The sequence below is a fragment of the Taudactylus pleione genome, unplaced genomic scaffold (genome assembly GCF_031769625.1).
Source record: "Taudactylus pleione unplaced genomic scaffold, aTauple2 ptg000815l, whole genome shotgun sequence".
NCBI classification, from domain to species: Eukaryota; Metazoa; Chordata; class Amphibia; order Anura; family Myobatrachidae; genus Taudactylus; species Taudactylus pleione.
The window spans coordinates 1,218,050-1,240,743 of record NW_028285217.1 but is presented as its reverse complement, the minus strand read 5'-3'; the positions used below and the strand labels follow the sequence as shown (position 1 = coordinate 1,240,743).

Genomic DNA, 22,694 nt, shown 5'->3' with positions numbered 1-22,694 from the left:
AATGAAGAGAAAAGATGTGTTTTATTCTGTAAATATATCCATTACAAACCCTTAATCATACATTTAAGTAAAAGTTTTAACAAATTGTGGTCAGAAAGCAGTTAGTTTATTTCAAATTTTCATAATAGAGTAGCATGATGGACATCATGAAAACAATATTTAAGCTGTATTTATGCACCGTGTTGTTAAATAAACATTCTCATCATTTAGAAGTTACCACTGAATACTCAACTATGTTAAGAAATGATGTTGTTTACAATTGAAATACTTAAAAACTGATAACTGCTCAAGGAAAGAAGAAAAAAGGTACTCAAACATACTGAAACCCGGGACCTTTAGATCGTCAGTCTAACGCTCTCCCAACTGAGCTATTTTGGCAAAGTCTGTGTATGGCAAAAGTCACTAAGACCTCAACTGAGCTATGTTTGCATGGTTACACAAGGTTTAGTATCAATATTTTTCTGTCATCATGATTGCATGAAATGAAAAGAAAATATGTGTTTTATACTGTAAATATATCCATTACAAACCCTTAATCATACATTTAAGTAAAAGTTTTAACAAATTGTGGTCAGGAAGCATTGTTAGATTACTTCAAATTTTCATAATAGTTAGAGTAGCGTGACTTAAAACATGAAAACAATATTTAAGCTGTATTTATGCACCGTGTTGTTAAATAAACATTCTCATCATTTAGAAGTTACTACTGAATACTCAACTATGTTAAGAAATGATGTTGTTTAAATTTGAAATAATTAAATTCTGATCACTACTCAAGGAAAAAAGAAAAATGCACGCAAACATGCCAAAACCAGGGATTGAACAAGGGACCTTTAGATCTTCAGTCTAACGCTCTCCCAACTGAGCTATTTCAGCGAGGTATGTGTATGACAAAAGTCACTAAGACCTCAACTGAGCTATGTTTGCATGGTTACACAAGGTTAAGTATTAATATTTTTCTGTCATCATGATTGCATGAAATGAAGAGAAAATATGTGTTTTATACTGTAAATATATCCATTACAAACCCTTAATCATACATTTAAGTAAAAGTTTTAACAAATTGTGGTCAGGAAGCATTGTTAGATTACTTCAAATTTTCATAATAGTTAGAGTAGCGTGACTTAAAACATGAAAACAATATTTAAGCTGTATTTATGCACCGTGTTGTTAAATAAACATTCTCATCATTTAGAAGTTACTACTGAATACTCAACTATGTTAAGAAATGATGTTGTTTAAATTTGAAATAATTAAATTCTGATCACTACTCAAGGAAAAAAGAAAAATGCACGCAAACATGCCAAAACCGGGGATTGAACAAGGGACCTTTAGATCTTCAGTCTAACGCTCTCCCAACTGAGCTATTTCGGCAAGGTATGTGTATGACAAAAGTCACTAAGACCTCAACTGAGCTATGTTTGCATGGTTACACAAGGTTAAGTATTAATATTTTTCTGTCATCATGATTGCATGAAATGAAGAGAAAATATGTGTTTTATACTGTAAATATATCAATTACAAACCCTTAATCATACATTTAAGTAAAAGTTTTAACAAATTGTGGTCAGGAAGCATTGTTAGATTACTTCAAATTTTCATAATAGTTAGAGTAGCGTGACTTAAAACATGAAAACAATATTTAAGCTGTATTTATGCACCGTGTTGTTAAATAAACATTCTCATCATTTAGAAGTTACTACTGAATACTCAACTATGTTAAGAAATGATGTTGTTAAAATTTGAAATAATTAAATTCTGATCACTACTCAAGGAAAAAAGAAAAATGCACTCAAACATGCCGAAACCAGGGACCTTTAGATCTTCAGTCTAACACTCTCCCAACTGAGCTATTTCGGCAAGGTCTGTGAATGGCAAAAGTCACTAAGACATCAACTGAGCTATGTTTGCATGGTTACACAAGGTTAAGTATCAATATTTTTCTGTCATCATGATTGCATGAAATGAAAAGAAAATATGTGTTTTATACTGTAAATATATCCATTACAAACCCTTAATCATACATTTAAGTAAAAGTTTTAACAAATTGTGGTCAGGAAGCATTGTTAGATTACTTAAAATTTTCATAATAGTTAGAGTAGCGAGACTTAAAACATGAAAACAATATTTAAGCTGTATTTATGCACTGTGTTGTTAAATAAACATTCTCATCATTTAGAAGTTACTACTGAATACTCAACTATGTTAAGAAATGATGTTGTTTAAATTTGAAATAATTAAATTCTGATCACTACTCAAGGAAAAAAAAAATGCACGCAAACATGCCGAAACCCAGCATTGAACAAGGAACCTTTAGATCTTCAGTCTAACGCTCTCCCAACTGAGCTATTTCGGCAAGGTATGTGTATGGCAAAAGTCACTAAGACCTCAACTGAGCTATGTTTGCATGGTTACACAAGGTTAAGTATCAATATTTTTCTGTCATCATGATTGCATGAAATGAAGAGAAAAGATGTGTTTTATACTGTAAATATATCCATTACAAACCCTTAATCATACATTTAAGTAAAAGTTTTAACAAATTGTGGTCAGAAAGCAGTTAGTTTATTTCAAATTTTCATAATAGAGTAGCATGATGGACATCATGAAAACAATATTTAAGCTGTATTTATGCACCGTGTTGTTAAATAAACATTCTCATCATTTAGAAGTTACCACTGAATACTCAACTATGTTAAGAAATGATGTTGTTTACAATTGAAATACTTAAAAACTGATAACTGCTCAAGGAAAGAAGAAAAAAGGTACTCAAACATGCTGAAACCCGGGACCTTTAGATCTTCAGTCTAACGCTCTCCCAACTGAGCTATTTTGGCAAAGTCTGTGTATGGCAAAAGTCACTAAGACCTCAACTGAGCTATGTTTGCATGGTTACACAAGGTTTAGTATCAATATTTTTCTGTCATCATGATTGCATGAAATTAAAAGAAAATATGTGTTTTATACTGAAAATATATCCATTACAAACCCTTAATCATACATTTAAGTAAAAGTTTTAACAAATTGTGGTCAGGAAGCATTGTTAGATTACTTCAAATTTTCATAATAGTTAGAGTAGCGTGACTTAAAACATGAAAACAATATTTAAGCTGTATTTATGCACCGTGTTGTTAAATAAACATTCTCATAATTTAGAAGTTACTACTGAATACTCAACTATGTTAAGAAATGATGTTGTTTAAATTTGAAATAATTAAATTCTGATCACTACTCAAGGAAAAAAGAAAAATGCACTCAAACATGCCGAAACCAGGGACCTTTAGATCTTCAGTCTAACGCTCTCCCAACTGAGCTATTTCGGCAAGGTCTGTGTATGGCAAAAGTCACTAAGACATCAACTGAGCTATGTTTGCATGGTTACACAAGGTTAAGTATCAATATTTTTCTGTCAGCATGATTGCATGAAATGAAAAGAAAATATGTGTTTTATACTGTAAATATATCCATTACAAACCCTTAATCATACATTTAAGTAAAAGTTTTAACAAATTGTGGTCAGGAAGCATTGTTAGATTACTTCAAATTTTCATAATAGTTAGAGTAGCGTGACTTAAAACATGAAAACAATATTTAAGCTGTATTTATGCACCGTGTTGTTAAATAAACATTCTCATCATTTAGAAGTTACTACTGAATACTCAACTATGTTAAGAAATGATGTTGTTTAAATTTGAAATAATTAAATTCTGATCACTACTCAAGGAAAAAAGAAAAATGCACGCAAACATGCCGAAACTCGGGATTGAACAAGGGACCTTTAGATCTTCACTCTAACGCTCTCCCAACTGAGCAATTTCAGCAAGGTATGTGTATGGCAAAAGTCACTAAGACCTCAACTGAGCTATGTTTGCATGGTTACACAAGGTTAAGTATCAATATTTTTCTGTCATCATGATTGCATGAAATGAAGAGAAAAGATGTGTTTTATACTGTAAATATATCCATTACAAACCCTTAATCATACATTTAAGTAAAAGTTTTAACAAATTGTGGTCAGAAAGCAGTTAGTTTATTTCAAATTTTCATAATAGAGTAGCATGATGGACATCATGAAAACAATATTTAAGCTGTATTTATGCATCGTGTTGTTAAATAAACATTCTCATCATTTAGAAGTTGCCACTGAATACTCAACTATGTTAAGAAATGATGTTGTTTACATTTGAAATACTTAAAAACTGATAACTGCTCAAGGAAAGAAGAAAAAAGGTACTCAAACATGCTGAAACCCGGGACCTTTAGATCTTCAGTCTAACGCTCTCCCAACTGAGCTATTTTGGCAAAGTCTGTGTATGGCAAAAGTCACTAAGACCTCAACTGAGCTATGTTTGCATGGTTACACAAGGTTTAGTATCAATATTTTTCTGTCATCATGATTGCATGAAATGAAAAGAAAATATGTGTTTTATACTGTAAATATATCCATTACAAACCCTTAATCATACATTTAAGTAAAAGTTTTAACAAATTGTGGTCAGGAAGCATTGTTAGATTACTTCAAATTTTCATAATAGTTAGAGTAGCGTGACTTAAAACATGAAAACAATATTTAAGCTGTATTTATGCACCGTGTTGTTAAATAAACATTCTCATCATTTAGAAGTTACTACTGAATACTCAACTATGTTAAGAAATGATGTTGATTAAATTTGAAATAATTAAATTCTGATCACTACTCATGGAAAAAAGAAATATGCACTCAAACATGCCGAAACCAGGGACCTTTAGATCTTCAGTCTAACGCTCTCCCAACTGAGCTATTTCGGCATGGTCTGTGTATGGCAAAAGTCACTAAGACATCAACTGAGCTATGTTTGCATGGTTACACAAGGTTAAGTATCAATATTTTTCTGTCATCATGATTGCATGAAATGAAGAGAAAAGATGTATTTTATACTGTAAGTATATAAATTACAAGCCCTTAATCATACATTTAAGTAAAAGTTTTAACAAATTGTGGTCAGGAAGCAGTTAGTTTACTTCAAATTTTCATAATAGTGTAGCATGACGGACAACATGAAAACAATATTTAAGCTGTATTTATGCACCGTGTTGTTAAATAAACATTCTCATCATTTAGAAGTTACTACTGAATACTCAACTATGTTAAGAAATGATGTTGTTTAAATTTGAAATAATTAAATTCTGATCACTACTCAAGGAAAAAAGAAAAATGCACTCAAACATGCTGAAACCCGGGATCGAACCTGGGACCTTTAGATCTTCAGTCTAACGCTCTCCCAACTGAGCTATTTCAGCAAGGTATGTGTATGGCAAAAGTCACTAAGACCTCAACTGAGCTATGTTTGCATGGTTACACAATGTTAAGTATCAATAATTTTCTGTCATCATGATTGCATGAAATGAAGAGAAAAGATGTGTTTTATTCTGTAAATATATCCATTACAAACCCTTAATCATACATTTAAGTAAAAGTTTTAACAAATTGTGGTCAGAAAGCAGTTAGTTTATTTCAAATTTTCATAATAGAGTAGCATGATGGACATCATGAAAACAATATTTAAGCTGTATTTATGCACCGTGTTGTTAAATAAACATTCTCATCATTTAGAAGTTACCACTGAATACTCAACTATGTTAAGAAATGATGTTGTTTACAATTGAAATACTTAAAAACTGATAACTGCTCAAGGAAAGAAGAAAAAAGGTACTCAAACATACTGAAACCCGGGACCTTTAGATCGTCAGTCTAACGCTCTCCCAACTGAGCTATTTTGGCAAAGTCTGTGTATGGCAAAAGTCACTAAGACCTCAACTGAGCTATGTTTGCATGGTTACACAAGGTTTAGTATCAATATTTTTCTGTCATCATGATTGCATGAAATGAAAAGAAAATATGTGTTTTATACTGTAAATATATCCATTACAAACCCTTAATCATACATTTAAGTAAAAGTTTTAACAAATTGTGGTCAGGAAGCATTGTTAGATTACTTCAAATTTTCATAATAGTTAGAGTAGCATGACTTAAAACATGAAAACAATATTTAAGCTGTATTTATGCACCGTGTTGTTAAATAAACATTCTCATCATTTAGAAGTTACTACTGAATACTCAACTATGTTAAGAAATGATGTTGTTTAAATTTGAAATAATTAAATTCTGATCACTACTCAAGGAAAAAAGAAAAATGCACGCAAACATGCCAAAACCAGGGATTGAACAAGGGACCTTTAGATCTTCAGTCTAACGCTCTCCCAACTGAGCTATTTCAGCGAGGTATGTGTATGACAAAAGTCACTAAGACCTCAACTGAGCTATGTTTGCATGGTTACACAAGGTTAAGTATTAATATTTTTCTGTCATCATGATTGCATGAAATGAAGAGAAAATATGTGTTTTATACTGTAAATATATCCATTACAAACCCTTAATCATACATTTAAGTAAAAGTTTTAACAAATTGTGGTCAGGAAGCATTGTTAGATTACTTCAAATTTTCATAATAGTTAGAGTAGCGTGACTTAAAACATGAAAACAATATTTAAGCTGTATTTATGCACCGTGTTGTTAAATAAACATTCTCATCATTTAGAAGTTACTACTGAATACTCAACTATGTTAAGAAATGATGTTGTTTAAATTTGAAATAATTAAATTCTGATCACTACTCAAGGAAAAAAGAAAAATGCACGCAAACATGCCAAAACCGGGGATTGAACAAGGGACCTTTAGATCTTCAGTCTAACGCTCTCCCAACTGAGCTATTTCGGCAAGGTATGTGTATGACAAAAGTCACTAAGACCTCAACTGAGCTATGTTTGCATGGTTACACAAGGTTAAGTATTAATATTTTTCTGTCATCATGATTGCATGAAATGAAGAGAAAATATGTGTTTTATACTGTAAATATATCAATTACAAACCCTTAATCATACATTTAAGTAAAAGTTTTAACAAATTGTGGTCAGGAAGCATTGTTAGATTACTTCAAATTTTCATAATAGTTAGAGTAGCGTGACTTAAAACATGAAAACAATATTTAAGCTGTATTTATGCACCGTGTTGTTAAATAAACATTCTCATCATTTAGAAGTTACTACTGAATACTCAACTATGTTAAGAAATGATGTTGTTAAAATTTGAAATAATTAAATTCTGATCACTACTCAAGGAAAAAAGAAAAATGCACTCAAACATGCCGAAACCAGGGACCTTTAGATCTTCAGTCTAACACTCTCCCAACTGAGCTATTTCGGCAAGGTCTGTGAATGGCAAAAGTCACTAAGACATCAACTGAGCTATGTTTGCATGGTTACACAAGGTTAAGTATCAATATTTTTCTGTCATCATGATTGCATGAAATGAAAAGAAAATATGTGTTTTATACTGTAAATATATCCATTACAAACCCTTAATCATACATTTAAGTAAAAGTTTTAACAAATTGTGGTCAGGAAGCATTGTTAGATTACTTAAAATTTTCATAATAGTTAGAGTAGCGAGACTTAAAACATGAAAACAATATTTAAGCTGTATTTATGCACTGTGTTGTTAAATAAACATTCTCATCATTTAGAAGTTACTACTGAATACTCAACTATGTTAAGAAATGATGTTGTTTAAATTTGAAATAATTAAATTCTGATCACTACTCAAGGAAAAAAAAAATGCACGCAAACATGCCGAAACCCAGCATTGAACAAGGAACCTTTAGATCTTCAGTCTAACGCTCTCCCAACTGAGCTATTTCGGCAAGGTATGTGTATGGCAAAAGTCACTAAGACCTCAACTGAGCTATGTTTGCATGGTTACACAAGGTTAAGTATCAATATTTTTCTGTCATCATGATTGCATGAAATGAAGAGAAAAGATGTGTTTTATACTGTAAATATATCCATTACAAACCCTTAATCATACATTTAAGTAAAAGTTTTAACAAATTGTGGTCAGAAAGCAGTTAGTTTATTTCAAATTTTCATAATAGAGTAGCATGATGGACATCATGAAAACAATATTTAAGCTGTATTTATGCACCGTGTTGTTAAATAAACATTCTCATCATTTAGAAGTTACCACTGAATACTCAACTATGTTAAGAAATGATGTTGTTTACAATTGAAATACTTAAAAACTGATAACTGCTCAAGGAAAGAAGAAAAAAGGTACTCAAACATGCTGAAACCCGGGACCTTTAGATCTTCAGTCTAACGCTCTCCCAACTGAGCTATTTTGGCAAAGTCTGTGTATGGCAAAAGTCACTAAGACCTCAACTGAGCTATGTTTGCATGGTTACACAAGGTTTAGTATCAATATTTTTCTGTCATCATGATTGCATGAAATTAAAAGAAAATATGTGTTTTATACTGAAAATATATCCATTACAAACCCTTAATCATACATTTAAGTAAAAGTTTTAACAAATTGTGGTCAGGAAGCATTGTTAGATTACTTCAAATTTTCATAATAGTTAGAGTAGCGTGACTTAAAACATGAAAACAATATTTAAGCTGTATTTATGCACCGTGTTGTTAAATAAACATTCTCATAATTTAGAAGTTACTACTGAATACTCAACTATGTTAAGAAATGATGTTGTTTAAATTTGAAATAATTAAATTCTGATCACTACTCAAGGAAAAAAGAAAAATGCACTCAAACATGCCGAAACCAGGGACCTTTAGATCTTCAGTCTAACGCTCTCCCAACTGAGCTATTTCGGCAAGGTCTGTGTATGGCAAAAGTCACTAAGACATCAACTGAGCTATGTTTGCATGGTTACACAAGGTTAAGTATCAATATTTTTCTGTCAGCATGATTGCATGAAATGAAAAGAAAATATGTGTTTTATACTGTAAATATATCCATTACAAACCCTTAATCATACATTTAAGTAAAAGTTTTAACAAATTGTGGTCAGGAAGCATTGTTAGATTACTTCAAATTTTCATAATAGTTAGAGTAGCGTGACTTAAAACATGAAAACAATATTTAAGCTGTATTTATGCACCGTGTTGTTAAATAAACATTCTCATCATTTAGAAGTTACTACTGAATACTCAACTATGTTAAGAAATGATGTTGTTTAAATTTGAAATAATTAAATTCTGATCACTACTCAAGGAAAAAAGAAAAATGCACGCAAACATGCCAAAACCGGGGATTGAACAAGGGACCTTTAGATCTTCAGTCTAACGCTCTCCCAACTGAGCTATTTCGGCAAGGTATGTGTATGACAAAAGTCACTAAGACCTCAACTGAGCTATGTTTGCATGGTTACACAAGGTTAAGTATTAATATTTTTCTGTCATCATGATTGCATGAAATGAAGAGAAAATATGTGTTTTATACTGTAAATATATCAATTACAAACCCTTAATCATACATTTAAGTAAAAGTTTTAACAAATTGTGGTCAGGAAGCATTGTTAGATTACTTCAAATTTTCATAATAGTTAGAGTAGCGTGACTTAAAACATGAAAACAATATTTAAGCTGAATTTATGCACCGTGTTGTTAAATAAACATTCTCATCATTTAGAAGTTACTACTGAATACTCAACTATGTTAAGAAATGATGTTGTTAAAATTTGAAATAATTAAATTCTGATCACTACTCAAGGAAAAAAGAAAAATGCACTCAAACATGCCGAAACTAGGGACCTTTAGATCTTCAGTCTAACACTCTCCCAACTGAGCTATTTCGGCAAGGTCTGTGAATGGCAAAAGTCACTAAGACATCAACTGAGCTATGTTTGCATGGTTACACAAGGTTAAGTATCAATATTTTTCTGTCATCATGATTGCATGAAATGAAAAGAAAATATGTGTTTTATACTGTAAATATATCCATTACAAACCCTTAATCATACATTTAAGTAAAAGTTTTAACAAATTGTGGTCAGGAAGCATTGTTAGATTACTTCAAATTTTCATAATAGTTAGAGTAGCGAGACTTAAAACATGAAAACAATATTTAAGCTGTATTTATGCACTGTGTTGTTAAATAAACATTCTCATCATTTAGAAGTTACTACTGAATACTCAACTATGTTAAGAAATGATGTTGTTTAAATTTGAAATAATTAAATTCTGATCACTACTCAAGGAAAAAAAAAAATGCACGCAAACATGCCGAAACCCGGGATTGAACAAGGAACCTTTAGATCTTCAGTCTAACGCTCTCCCAACTGAGCTATTTCAGCAAGGTATGTGTATGGCAAAAGTCACTAAGACCTCAACTGAGCTATGTTTGCATGGTTACACAAGGTTAAGTATCAATATTTTTCGGTCATCATGATTGCATGAAATGAAGAGAAAAGATGTGTTTTATACTGTAAATATATCCATTACAAACCCTTAATCATACATTTAAGTAAAAGTTTTAACAAATTGTGGTCAGAAAGCAGTTAGTTTATTTCAAATTTTCATAATAGAGTAGCATGATGGACATCATGAAAACAATATTTAAGCTGTATTTAGGCACCGTGTTGTTAAATAAACATTCTCATCATTTAGAAGTTACCACTGAATACTCAACTATGTTAAGAAATGATGTTGTTTACAATTGAAATACTTAAAAACTGATAACTGCTCAAGGAAAGAAGAAAAAAGGTACTCAAACATGCTGAAACCCGGGACCTTTAGATCTTCAGTCTAACGCTCTCCCAACTGAGCTATTTTGGCAAAGTCTGTGTATGGCAAAAGTCACTAAGACCTCAACTGAGCTATGTTTGCATGGTTACACAAGGTTTAGTATTAATATTTTTCTGTCATCATGATTGCATGAAATGAAAAGAAAATATGTGTTTTATACTGTAAATATATCCATTACAAACCCTTAATCATACATTTAAGTAAAAGTTTTAACAAATTGTGGTCAGGAAGCATTGTTAGATTACTTCAAATTTTCATAATAGTTAGAGTAGCGTGACTTAAAACATGAAAACAATATTTAAGCTGTATTTATGCACCGTGTTGTTAAATAAACATTCTCATCATTTAGAAGTTACTACTGAATACTCAACTATGTTAACAAATGATGTTGTTTAAATTTGAAATAATTAAATTCTGATCACTACTCAAGGAAAAAAGAAAAATGCACTCAAACATGCCGAAACCAGGGACCTTTAGATCTTCAGTCTAACGCTCTCCCAACTGAGCTATTTCGGCAAGGTCTGTGTATGGCAAAAGTCACTAAGACATCAACTGAGCTATGTTTGCATGGTTACACAAGGTTAAGTATCAATATTTTTCTGTCAGCATGATTGCATGAAATGAAAAGAAAATATGTGTTTTATACTGTAAATATATCCATTACAAACCCTTAATCATACATTTAAGTAAAAGTTTTAACAAATTGTGGTCAGGAAGCATTGTTAGATTACTTCAAATTTTCATAATAGTTAGAGTAGCGTGACTTAAAACATGAAAACAAAATTTAAGCTGTATTTATGCACCGTGTTGTTAAATAAACATTCTCATCATTTAGAAGTTACTACTGAATACTCAACTATGTTAAGAAATGATGTTGTTTAAATTTGAAATAATTAAATTCTGATCACTACTCAAGGAAAAAAGAAAAATGCACGCAAACATGCCAAAACCCGGGATTGAACAAGGGACCTTTAGATCTTCAGTCTAACGCTCTCCCAACTGAGCTATTTCGGCAAGGTATGTGTATGACAAAAGTCACTAAGACCTCAACTGAGCTATGTTTGCATGGTTACACAAGGTTAAGTATTAATATTTTTCTGTCATCATGATTGCATGAAATGACGAGAAAATATGTGTTTTATACTGTAAATATATCAATTACAAACCCTTAATCATACATTTAAGTAAAAGTTTTAACAAATTGTGGTCAGGAAGCATTGTTAGATTACTTCAAATTTTCATAATAGTTAGAGTAGCGTGACTTAAAACATGAAAACAATATTTAAGCTGTATTTATGCACCGTGTTGTTAAATAAACATTCTCATCATTTAGAAGTTACTACTGAATACTCAACTATGTTAAGAAATGATGTTGTTAAAATTTGAAATAATTAAATTCTGATCACTACTCAAGGAAAAAAAAAATGCATGCAAACATGCCGAAACCCGGGATTGAACAAGGAACCTTTAGATCTTCAGTCTAACGCTCTCCCAACTGAGCTATTTCGGCAAGGTATGTGTATGGCAAAAGTCACTAAGACCTCAACTGAGCTATGTTTGCATGGTTACACAAGGTTAAGTATCAATATTTTTCTGTCATCATGATTGCATGAAATGAAGAGAAAAGATGTGTTTTATACTGTAAATATATCCATTACAAACCCTTAATCATACATTTAAGTAAAAGTTTTAACAAATTGTGGTCAGAAAGCAGTTAGTTTATTTCAAATTTTCATAATAGAGTAGCATGATGGACATCATGAAAACAATATTTAAGCTGTATTTATGCACCGTGTTGTTAAATAAACATTCTCATCATTTAGAAGTTACCACTGAATACTCAACTATGTTAAGAAATGATGTTGTTTACAATTGAAATACTTAAAACTGATAACTGCTCAAGGAAAGAAGAAAAAAGGTACTCAAACATGCTGAAACCCGGGACCTTTAGATCTTCAGTCTAACGCTCTCCCAACTGAGCTATTTTGGCAAAGTCTGTGTATGGCAAAAGTCACTAAGACCTCAACTGAGCTATGTTTGCATGGTTACACAAGGTTTAGTATCAATATTTTTCTGTCATCATGATTGCATGAAATTAAAAGAAAATATGTGTTTTATACTGAAAATATATCCATTACAAACCCTTAATCATACATTTAAGTAAAAGTTTTAACAAATTGTGGTCAGGAAGCATTGTTAGATTACTTCAAATTTTCATAATAGTTAGAGTAGCGTGACTTAAAACATGAAAACAATATTTAAGCTGTATTTATGCACCGTGTTGTTAAATAAACATTCTCATCATTTAGAAGTTACTACTGAATACTCAACTATGTTAACAAATGATGTTGTTTAAATTTGAAATAATTAAATTCTGATCACTACTCAAGGAAAAAAGAAAAATGCACTCAAACATGCCGAAACCAGGGACCTTTAGATCTTCAGTCTAACGCTCTCCCAACTGAGCTATTTCGGCAAGGTCTGTGTATGGCAAAAGTCACTAAGACATCAACTGAGCTATGTTTGCATGGTTACACAAGGTTAAGTATCAATATTTTTCTGTCAGCATGATTGCATGAAATGAAAAGAAAATATGTGTTTTATACTGTAAATATATCCATTACAAACCCTTAATCATACATTTAAGTAAAAGTTTTAACAAATTGTGGTCAGGAAGCATTGTTAGATTACTTCAAATTTTCATAATAGTTAGAGTAGCGTGACTTAAAACATGAAAACAAAATTTAAGCTGTATTTATGCACCGTGTTGTTAAATAAACATTCTCATCATTTAGAAGTTACTACTGAATACTCAACTATGTTAAGAAATGATGTTGTTTAAATTTGAAATAATTAAATTCTGATCACTACTCAAGGAAAAAAGAAAAATGCACGCAAACATGCCAAAACCCGGGATTGAACAAGGGACCTTTAGATCTTCAGTCTAACGCTCTCCCAACTGAGCTATTTCGGCAAGGTATGTGTATGACAAAAGTCACTAAGACCTCAACTGAGCTATGTTTGCATGGTTACACAAGGTTAAGTATTAATATTTTTCTGTCATCATGATTGCATGAAATGACGAGAAAATATGTGTTTTATACTGTAAATATATCAATTACAAACCCTTAATCATACATTTAAGTAAAAGTTTTAACAAATTGTGGTCAGGAAGCATTGTTAGATTACTTCAAATTTTCATAATAGTTAGAGTAGCGTGACTTAAAACATGAAAACAATATTTAAGCTGTATTTATGCACCGTGTTGTTAAATAAACATTCTCATCATTTAGAAGTTACTACTGAATACTCAACTATGTTAAGAAATGATGTTGTTAAAATTTGAAATAATTAAATTCTGATCACTACTCAAGGAAAAAAAAAATGCATGCAAACATGCCGAAACCCGGGATTGAACAAGGAACCTTTAGATCTTCAGTCTAACGCTCTCCCAACTGAGCTATTTCGGCAAGGTATGTGTATGGCAAAAGTCACTAAGACCTCAACTGAGCTATGTTTGCATGGTTACACAAGGTTAAGTATCAATATTTTTCTGTCATCATGATTGCATGAAATGAAGAGAAAAGATGTGTTTTATACTGTAAATATATCCATTACAAACCCTTAATCATACATTTAAGTAAAAGTTTTAACAAATTGTGGTCAGAAAGCAGTTAGTTTATTTCAAATTTTCATAATAGAGTAGCATGATGGACATCATGAAAACAATATTTAAGCTGTATTTATGCACCGTGTTGTTAAATAAACATTCTCATCATTTAGAAGTTACCACTGAATACTCAACTATGTTAAGAAATGATGTTGTTTCCAATTGAAATACTTAAAACTGATAACTGCTCAAGGAAAGAAGAAAAAAGGTACTCAAACATGCTGAAACCCGGGACCTTTAGATCTTCAGTCTAACGCTCTCCCAACTGAGCTATTTTGGCAAAGTCTGTGTATGGCAAAAGTCACTAAGACCTCAACTGAGCTATGTTTGCATGGTTACACAAGGTTTAGTATCAATATTTTTCTGTCATCATGATTGCATGAAATTAAAAGAAAATATGTGTTTTATACTGAAAATATATCCATTACAAACCCTTAATCATACATTTAAGTAAAAGTTTTAACAAATTGTGGTCAGGAAGCATTGTTAGATTACTTCAAATTTTCATAATAGTTAGAGTAGCGTGACTTAAAACATGAAAACAATATTTAAGCTGTATTTATGCACCGTGTTGTTAAATAAACATTCTCATCATTTAGAAGTTACTACTGAATACTCAACTATGTTAAGAAATGATGTTGTTTAAATTTGAAATAATTAAATTCTGATCACTACTCAAGGAAAAAAGAAAAATGCACTCAAACATGCCGAAACCAGGGACCTTTAGATCTTCAGTCTAACGCTCTCCCAACTGAGCTATTTCGGCAAGGTCTGTGTATGGCAAAAGTCACTAAGACATCAACTGAGCTATGTTTGCATGGTTACACAAGGTTAAGTATCAATATTTTTCTGTCAGCATGATTGCATGAAATGAAAAGAAAATATGTGTTTTATACTGTAAATATATCCATTACAAACCCTTAATCATACATTTAAGTAAAAGTTTTAACAAATTGTGGTCAGGAAGCATTGTTAGATTACTTCAAATTTTCATAATAGTTAGAGTAGCGTGACTTAAAACATGAAAACAATATTTAAGCTGTATTTATGCACCGTGTTGTTAAATAAACATTCTCATCATTTAGAAGTTACTACTGAATACTCAACTATGTTAAGAAATGATGTTGTTTAAATTTGAAATAATTAAATTCTGATCACTACTCAAGGAAAAAAGAAAAATGCACGCAAACATGCCAAAACCGGGGATTGAACAAGGGACCATTAGATCTTCAGTCTAACGCTCTCCCAACTGATCTATTTCGGCAAGGTATGTGTATGACAAAAGTCACTAAGACCTCAACTGAGCTATGTTTGCATGGTTACACAAGGTTAAGTATTAATATTTTTCTGTCATCATGATTGCATGAAATGAAGAGAAAATATGTGTTTTATACTGTAAATATATCAATTACAAACCCTTAATCATACATTTAAGTAAAAGTTTTAACAAATTGTGGTCAGGAAGCATTGTTAGATTACTTCAAATTTTCATAATAGTTAGAGTAGCGTGACTTAAAACATGAAAACAATATTTAAGCTGTATTTATGCACCGTGTTGTTAAATAAACATTCTCATCATTTAGAAGTTACTACTGAATACTCAACTATGTTAAGAAATGATGTTGTTAAAATTTGAAATAATTAAATTCTGATCACTACTCAAGGAAAAAAGAAAAATGCACTCAAACATGCCGAAACTAGGGACCTTTAGATCTTCAGTCTAACACTCTCCCAACTGAGCTATTTCGGCAAGGTCTGTGAATGGCAAAAGTCACTAAGACATCAACTGAGCTATGTTTGCATGGTTACACAAGGTTAAGTATCAATATTTTTCTGTCATCATGATTGCATGAAATGAAAAGAAAATATGTGTTTTATACTGTAAATATATCCATTACAAACCCTTAATCATACATTTAAGTAAAAGTTTTAACAAATTGTGGTCAGGAAGCATTGTTAGATTACTTCAAATTTTCATAATAGTTAGAGTACCGAGACTTAAAACATGAAAACAATATTTAAGCTGTATTTATGCACTGTGTTGTTAAATAAACATTCTCATCATTTAGAAGTTACTACTGAATACTCAACTATGTTAAGAAATGATGTTGTTTAAATTTGAAATAATTAAATTCTGATCACTACTCAAGGAAAAAAAAAAATGCACGCAAACATGCCGAAACCCGGGATTGAACAAGGAACCTTTAGATCTTCAGTCTAACGCTCTCCCAACTGAGCTATTTCGGCAAGGTATGTGTATGGCAAAAGTCACTAAGACCTCAACTGAGCTATGTTTGCATGGTTACACAAGGTTAAGTATCAATATTTTTCGGTCATCATGATTGCATGAAATGAAGAGAAAAGATGTGTTTTATACTGTAAATATATCCATTACAAACCCTTAATCATACATTTAAGTAAAAGTTTTAACAAATTGTGGTCAGAAAGCAGTTAGTTTATTTCAAATTTTCATAATAGAGTAGCATGATGGACATCATGAAAACAATATTTAAGCTGTATTTAGGCACCGTGTTGTTAAATAAACATTCTCATCATTTAGAAGTTACCACTGAATACTCAACTATGTTAAGAAATGATGTTGTTTACAATTGAAATACTTAAAAACTGATAACTGCTCAAGGAAAGAAGAAAAAAGGTACTCAAACATGCTGAAACCCGGGACCTTTAGATCTTCAGTCTAACGCTCTCCCAACTGAGCTATTTTGGCAAAGTCTGTGTATGGCAAAAGTCACTAAGACCTCAACTGAGCTATGTTTGCATGGTTACACAAGGTTTAGTATCAATATTTTTCTGTCATCATGATTGCATGAAATGAAAAGAAAATATGTGTTTTATACTGTAAATATATCCATTACAAACCCTTAATCATACATTTAAGTAAAAGTTTTAACAAATTGTGGTCAGGAAGCATTGTTAGATTACTTCAAATTTTCATAATAGTTAGAGTAGCGTGACTTAAAACATGAAAACAATATTTAAGCTGTATTTATGCACCGTGTTGTTAAATAAACATTCTCATCATTTAGAAGTTACTACTGAATACTCAACTATGTTAACAAATGATGTTGTTTAAATTTGAAATAATTAAATTCTGATCACTACTCAAGGAAAAAAGAAAAATGCACTCAAACATGCCGAAACCAGGGACCTTTAGATCTTCAGTCTAACGCTCTCCCAACTGAGCTATTTCGGCAAGGTCTGTGTATGGCAAAAGTCACTAAGACATCAACTGAGCTATGTTTGCATGGTTACACAAGGTTAAGTATCAATATTTTTCTGTCAGCATGATTGCATGAAATGAAAAGAAAATATGTGTTTTATACTGTAAATATATCCATTACAAACCCTTAATCATACATTTAAGTAAAAGTTTTAACAAATTGTGGTCAGGAAGCATTGTTAAATTACTTCAAATTTTCATAATAGTTAGAGTAGCGTGACTTAAAACATGAAAACAAAATTTAAGCTGTATTTATGCACCGTGTTGTTAAATAAACATTCTCATCATTTAGAAGTTACTACTGAATACTCAACTATGTTAAGAAATGATGTTGTTTAAATTTGAAATAATTAAATTCTGATCACTACTCAAGGAAAAAAGAAAAATGCACGCAAACATGCCAAAACCCGGGATTGAACAAGGGACCTTTAGATCTTCAGTCTAACGCTCTCCCAACTGAGCTATTTCGGCAAGGTATGTGTATGACAAAAGTCACTAAGACCTCAACTGAGCTATGTTTGCATGGTTACACAAGGTTAAGTCTTAATATTTTTCTGTCATCATGATTGCATGAAATGACGAGAAAATATGTGTTTTATACTGTAAATATATCAATTACAAACCCTTAATCATACATTTAAGTAAAAGTTTTAACAAATTGTGGTCAGGAAGCATTGTTAGATTACTTCAAATTTTCATAATAGTTAGAGTAGCGTGACTTAAAACATGAAAACAATATTTAAGCTGTATTTATGCACCGTGTTGTTAAATAAACATTCTCATCATTTAGAAGTTACTACTGAATACTCAACTATGTTAAGAAATGATGTTGTTAAAATTTGAAATAATTAAATTCTGATCACTACTCAAGGAAAAAAAAAATGCATGCAAACATGCCGAAACCCGGGATTGAACAAGGAACCTTTAGATCTTCAGTCTAACGCTCTCCCAACTGAGCTATTTCGGCAAGGTATGTGTATGGCAAAAGTCACTAAGACCTCAACTGAGCTATGTTTGCATGGTTACACAAGGTTAAGTATCAATATTTTTCTGTCATCATGATTGCATGAAATGAAGAGAAAAGATGTGTTTTATACTGTAAATATATCCATTACAAACCCTTAATCATACATTTAAGTAAAAGTTTTAACAAATTGTGGTCAGAAAGCAGTTAGTTTATTTCAAATTTTCATAATAGAGTAGCATGATGGACATCATGAAAACAATATTTAAGCTGTATTTATGCACCGTGTTGTTAAATAAACATTCTCATCATTTAGAAGTTACCACTGAATTCTCAACTATGTTAAGAAATGATGTTGTTTATATTTGAAATACCTAAAAACTGATAACTGCTCAAGGAAAGAAGAAAAAAGGTACTCAAACATGCTGAAACCCGGGACCTTTAGAACTTCAGTCTAACGCTCTCCCAACTGAGCTATTTTGGCAAAGTCTGTGTATGGCAAAAGTCACTAAGACCTCAACTGAGCTATGTTTGCATGGTTACACAAGGTTTAGTATCAATATTTTTCTGTCATCATGATTGCATGAAATGAAAAGAAAATATGTGTTTTATACTGTAAATATATCCATTACAAACCCTTAATCATACATTTAAGTAAAAGTTTTAACAAATTGTGGTCAGGAAGCATTGTTAGATTACTTCAAATTTTCATAATAGTTAGAGTAGCGTGACTTACAACATGAAAACAATATTTAAGCTGTATTTATGCACCGTGTTGTTAAATAAACATTCTCATCATTTAGAAGTTACTACTGAATTCTCAACTAAGTTAAGAAATGATGTTGTTTAATTTTGAAATAATTAAATTCTGATCACTACTCAAGGAAAAAAGAAAAATGCACTCAAACATGCCAAAACCAGGGACCTTTAGATCTTCCGTCTAACGCTCTCCCAACTGAGCTATTTCGGCAAGGTCTGTGTATGGCAAAAGTCACTAAGACATCAACTGAGCTATGTTTGCATGGTTACACAAGGTTAAGTATCAATATTTTTCTGTCAGCATGATTCCATGAAATGAAAAGAAAATATGTGTTTTATACTGTAAATATATCCATTACAAACCCTTAATCATACATTTAAGTAAAAGTTTTAACAAATTGTGGTCAGGAAGCATTGTTAGATTACTTCAAATTTTCATAATAGTTAGAGTAGCGTGACTTAAAACATGAAAACAATATTTAAGCTGTATTTATGCACCGTGTTGTTAAATAAACATTCTCATCATTTAGAAGTTACTACTGAATACTCAACTATGTTAAGAAATGATGTTGATTAAATTTGAAATAATTAAATTCTGATCACTACTCATGGAAAAAAGAAATATGCACTCAAACATGCCGAAACCAGGGACCTTTAGATCTTCAGTCTAACGCTCTCCCAACTGAGCTATTTCGGCATGGTCTGTGTATGGCAAAAGTCACTAAGACATCAACTGAGCTATGTTTGCATGGTTACACAAGGTTAAGTATCAATATTTTTCTGTCATCATGATTGCATGAAATGAAGAGAAAAGATGTATTTTATACTGTAAATATATAAATTACAAGCCCTTAATCATACATTTAAGTAAAAGTTTTAACAAATTGTGGTCAGGAAGCAGTTAGTTTACTTCAAATTTTCATAATAGAGTAGCATGACGGACAACATGAAAACAATATTTAAGCTGTATTTATGCACCGTGTTGTTAAATAAACATTCTCATCATTTAGAAGTTACTACTGAATACTCAACTATGTTAAGAAATGATGTTGTTTAAATTTGAAATAATTAAATTCTGATCACTACTCAAGGAAAAAAGAAAAATGCACTCAAACATGCCGAAACCCGGGATCGAACCAGGGACCTTTAGATCTTCAGTCTAACGCTCTCCCAACTGAGCTATTTCGGCAAGGTATGTGTATGGCAAAAGTCACTAAGACCTCAACTGAGCTATGTTTGCATGGTTACACAAGGTTAAGTATCAATATTTTTCTGTCATCATGATTGCATGAAATGAAGAGAAAAGATGTGTTTTATACTGTAAATATATCCATTACAAACCCTTAATCATACATTTAAGTAAAAGTTTTAACAAATTGTGGTCAGAAAGCAGTTAGTTTATTTCAAATTTTCATAATAGAGTAGCATGATGGACATCATGAAAACAATATTTAAGCTGTATTTATGCACCGTGTTGTTAAATAAACATTCTCATCATTTAGAAGTTACCACTGAATACTCAACTATGTTAAGAAATGATGTTGTTTACATTTGAAATACTTAAAAACTGATAACTGCTCAAGGAAAGAAGAAAAAAGGTACTCAAACATGCTGAAACCCGGGACCTTTAGATCTTCAGTCTAACGCTCTCCCAACTGAGCTATTTTGGCAAAGTCTGTGTATGGCAAAAGTCACTAAGACCTCAACTGAGCTATGTTTGCATGGTTACACAAGGTTTAGTATCAATATTTTTCTGTCATCATGATTGCATGAAATGAAAAGAAAATATGTGTTTTATACTGTAAATATATCCATTACAAACCCTTAATCATACATTTAAGTAAAAGTTTTAACAAATTGTGGTCAGGAAGCATTGTTAGATTACTTCAAATTTTCATAATAGTTAGAGTAGCGTGACTTAAAACATGAAAACAATATTTAAGCTGTATTTATGCACCGTGTTGTTAAATAAACATTCTCATCATTTAGAAGTTACTACTGAATACTCAACTATGTTAAGAAATGATGTTGTTTAAATTTGAAATAATTAAATTCTGATCACTACTCAAGGAAAAAAGAAAAATGCACTCAAACATGCCGAAACCAGGGACCTTTAGATCTTCAGTCTAACGCTCTCCCAACTGAGCTATTTTGGCAAGGTCTGTGTATGGCAAAAGTCACTAAGACATCAACTGAGCTATGTTTGCATGGTTACACAAGGTTAAGTATCAATATTTTTCTGTCAGCATGATTGCATGAAATGAAAAGAAAATATGTGTTTTATACTGTAAATATATCCATTACAAACCCTTAATCATACATTTAAGTAAAAGTTTTAACAAATTGTGGTCAGGAAGCATTGTTAGATTACTTCAAATTTTCATAATAGTTAGAGTAGCGTGACTTACAACATGAAAACAATATTTAAGCTGTATTTATGCACCGTGTTGTTAAATAAACATTCTCATCATTTAGAAGTTACTACTGAATACTCAACTATGTTAAGAAATGATGTTGATTAAATTTGAAATAATTAAATTCTGATCACTACTCATGGAAAAAAGAAATATGCACTCAAACATGCCGAAACCAGGGACCTTTAGATCTTCAGTCTAACGCTCTCCCAACTGAGCTATTTCGGCATGGTCTGTGTATGGCAAAAGTCACTAAGACATCAACTGAGCTATGTTTGCATGGTTACACAAGGTTAAGTATCAATATTTTTCTGTCATCATGATTGCATGAAATGAAGAGAAAAGATGTATTTTATACTGTAAATATATAAATTACAAGCCCTTAATCATACATTTAAGTAAAAGTTTTAACAAATTGTGGTCAGGAAGCAGTTAGTTTACTTCAAATTTTCATAATAGAGTAGCATGACGGACAACATGAAAACAATATTTAAGCTGTATTTATGCACCGTGTTGTTAAATAAACATTCTCATCATTTAGAAGTTACTACTGAATACTCAACTATGTTAAGAAATGATGTTGTTTAAATTTGAAATAATTAAATTCTGATCACTACTCAAGGAAAGAAGAAAAAAGGTACTCAAACATGCTGAAACCCGGGACCTTTAGATCTTCAGTCTAACGCTCTCCCAACTGAGCTATTTTGGCAAAGTCTGTGTATGGCAAAAGTCACTAAGACCTCAGCTGAGCTATGTTTGCATGGTTACACAAGGTTTAGTATCAATATTTTTCTGTCATCATGATTGCATGAAATGAAAAGAAAATATGTGTTTTATACTGTAAATATATCCATTACAAACCCTTAATCATACATTTAAGTAAAAGTTTTAACAAATTGTGGTCAGGAAGCATTGTTAGATTACTTCAAATTTTCATAATAGTTAGAGTAGCGTGACTTAAAACATGAAAACAATATTTAAGCTGTATTTATGCACCGTGTTGTTAAA

At 31.3% G+C, this 22,694-nt stretch overlaps 2 non-coding genes across 2 annotated transcripts; both read right to left on the bottom strand.

Moving 5' to 3' along the window:
* Window positions 1-5,207: 5,207 nt before the first annotated feature.
* On the bottom strand, window positions 5,208-5,280 carry TRNAF-GAA (transfer RNA phenylalanine (anticodon GAA)). The gene has a single exon. It is a non-coding gene; the product is annotated as a tRNA-Phe (tRNA).
* A 15,108-nt stretch (window positions 5,281-20,388) lies between these two features.
* TRNAF-GAA (transfer RNA phenylalanine (anticodon GAA)) lies at window positions 20,389-20,461 on the bottom strand. Its single transcript has one exon. It is a non-coding gene; the product is annotated as a tRNA-Phe (tRNA).
* Between the last annotated feature and the right edge of the window lie 2,233 nt (window positions 20,462-22,694).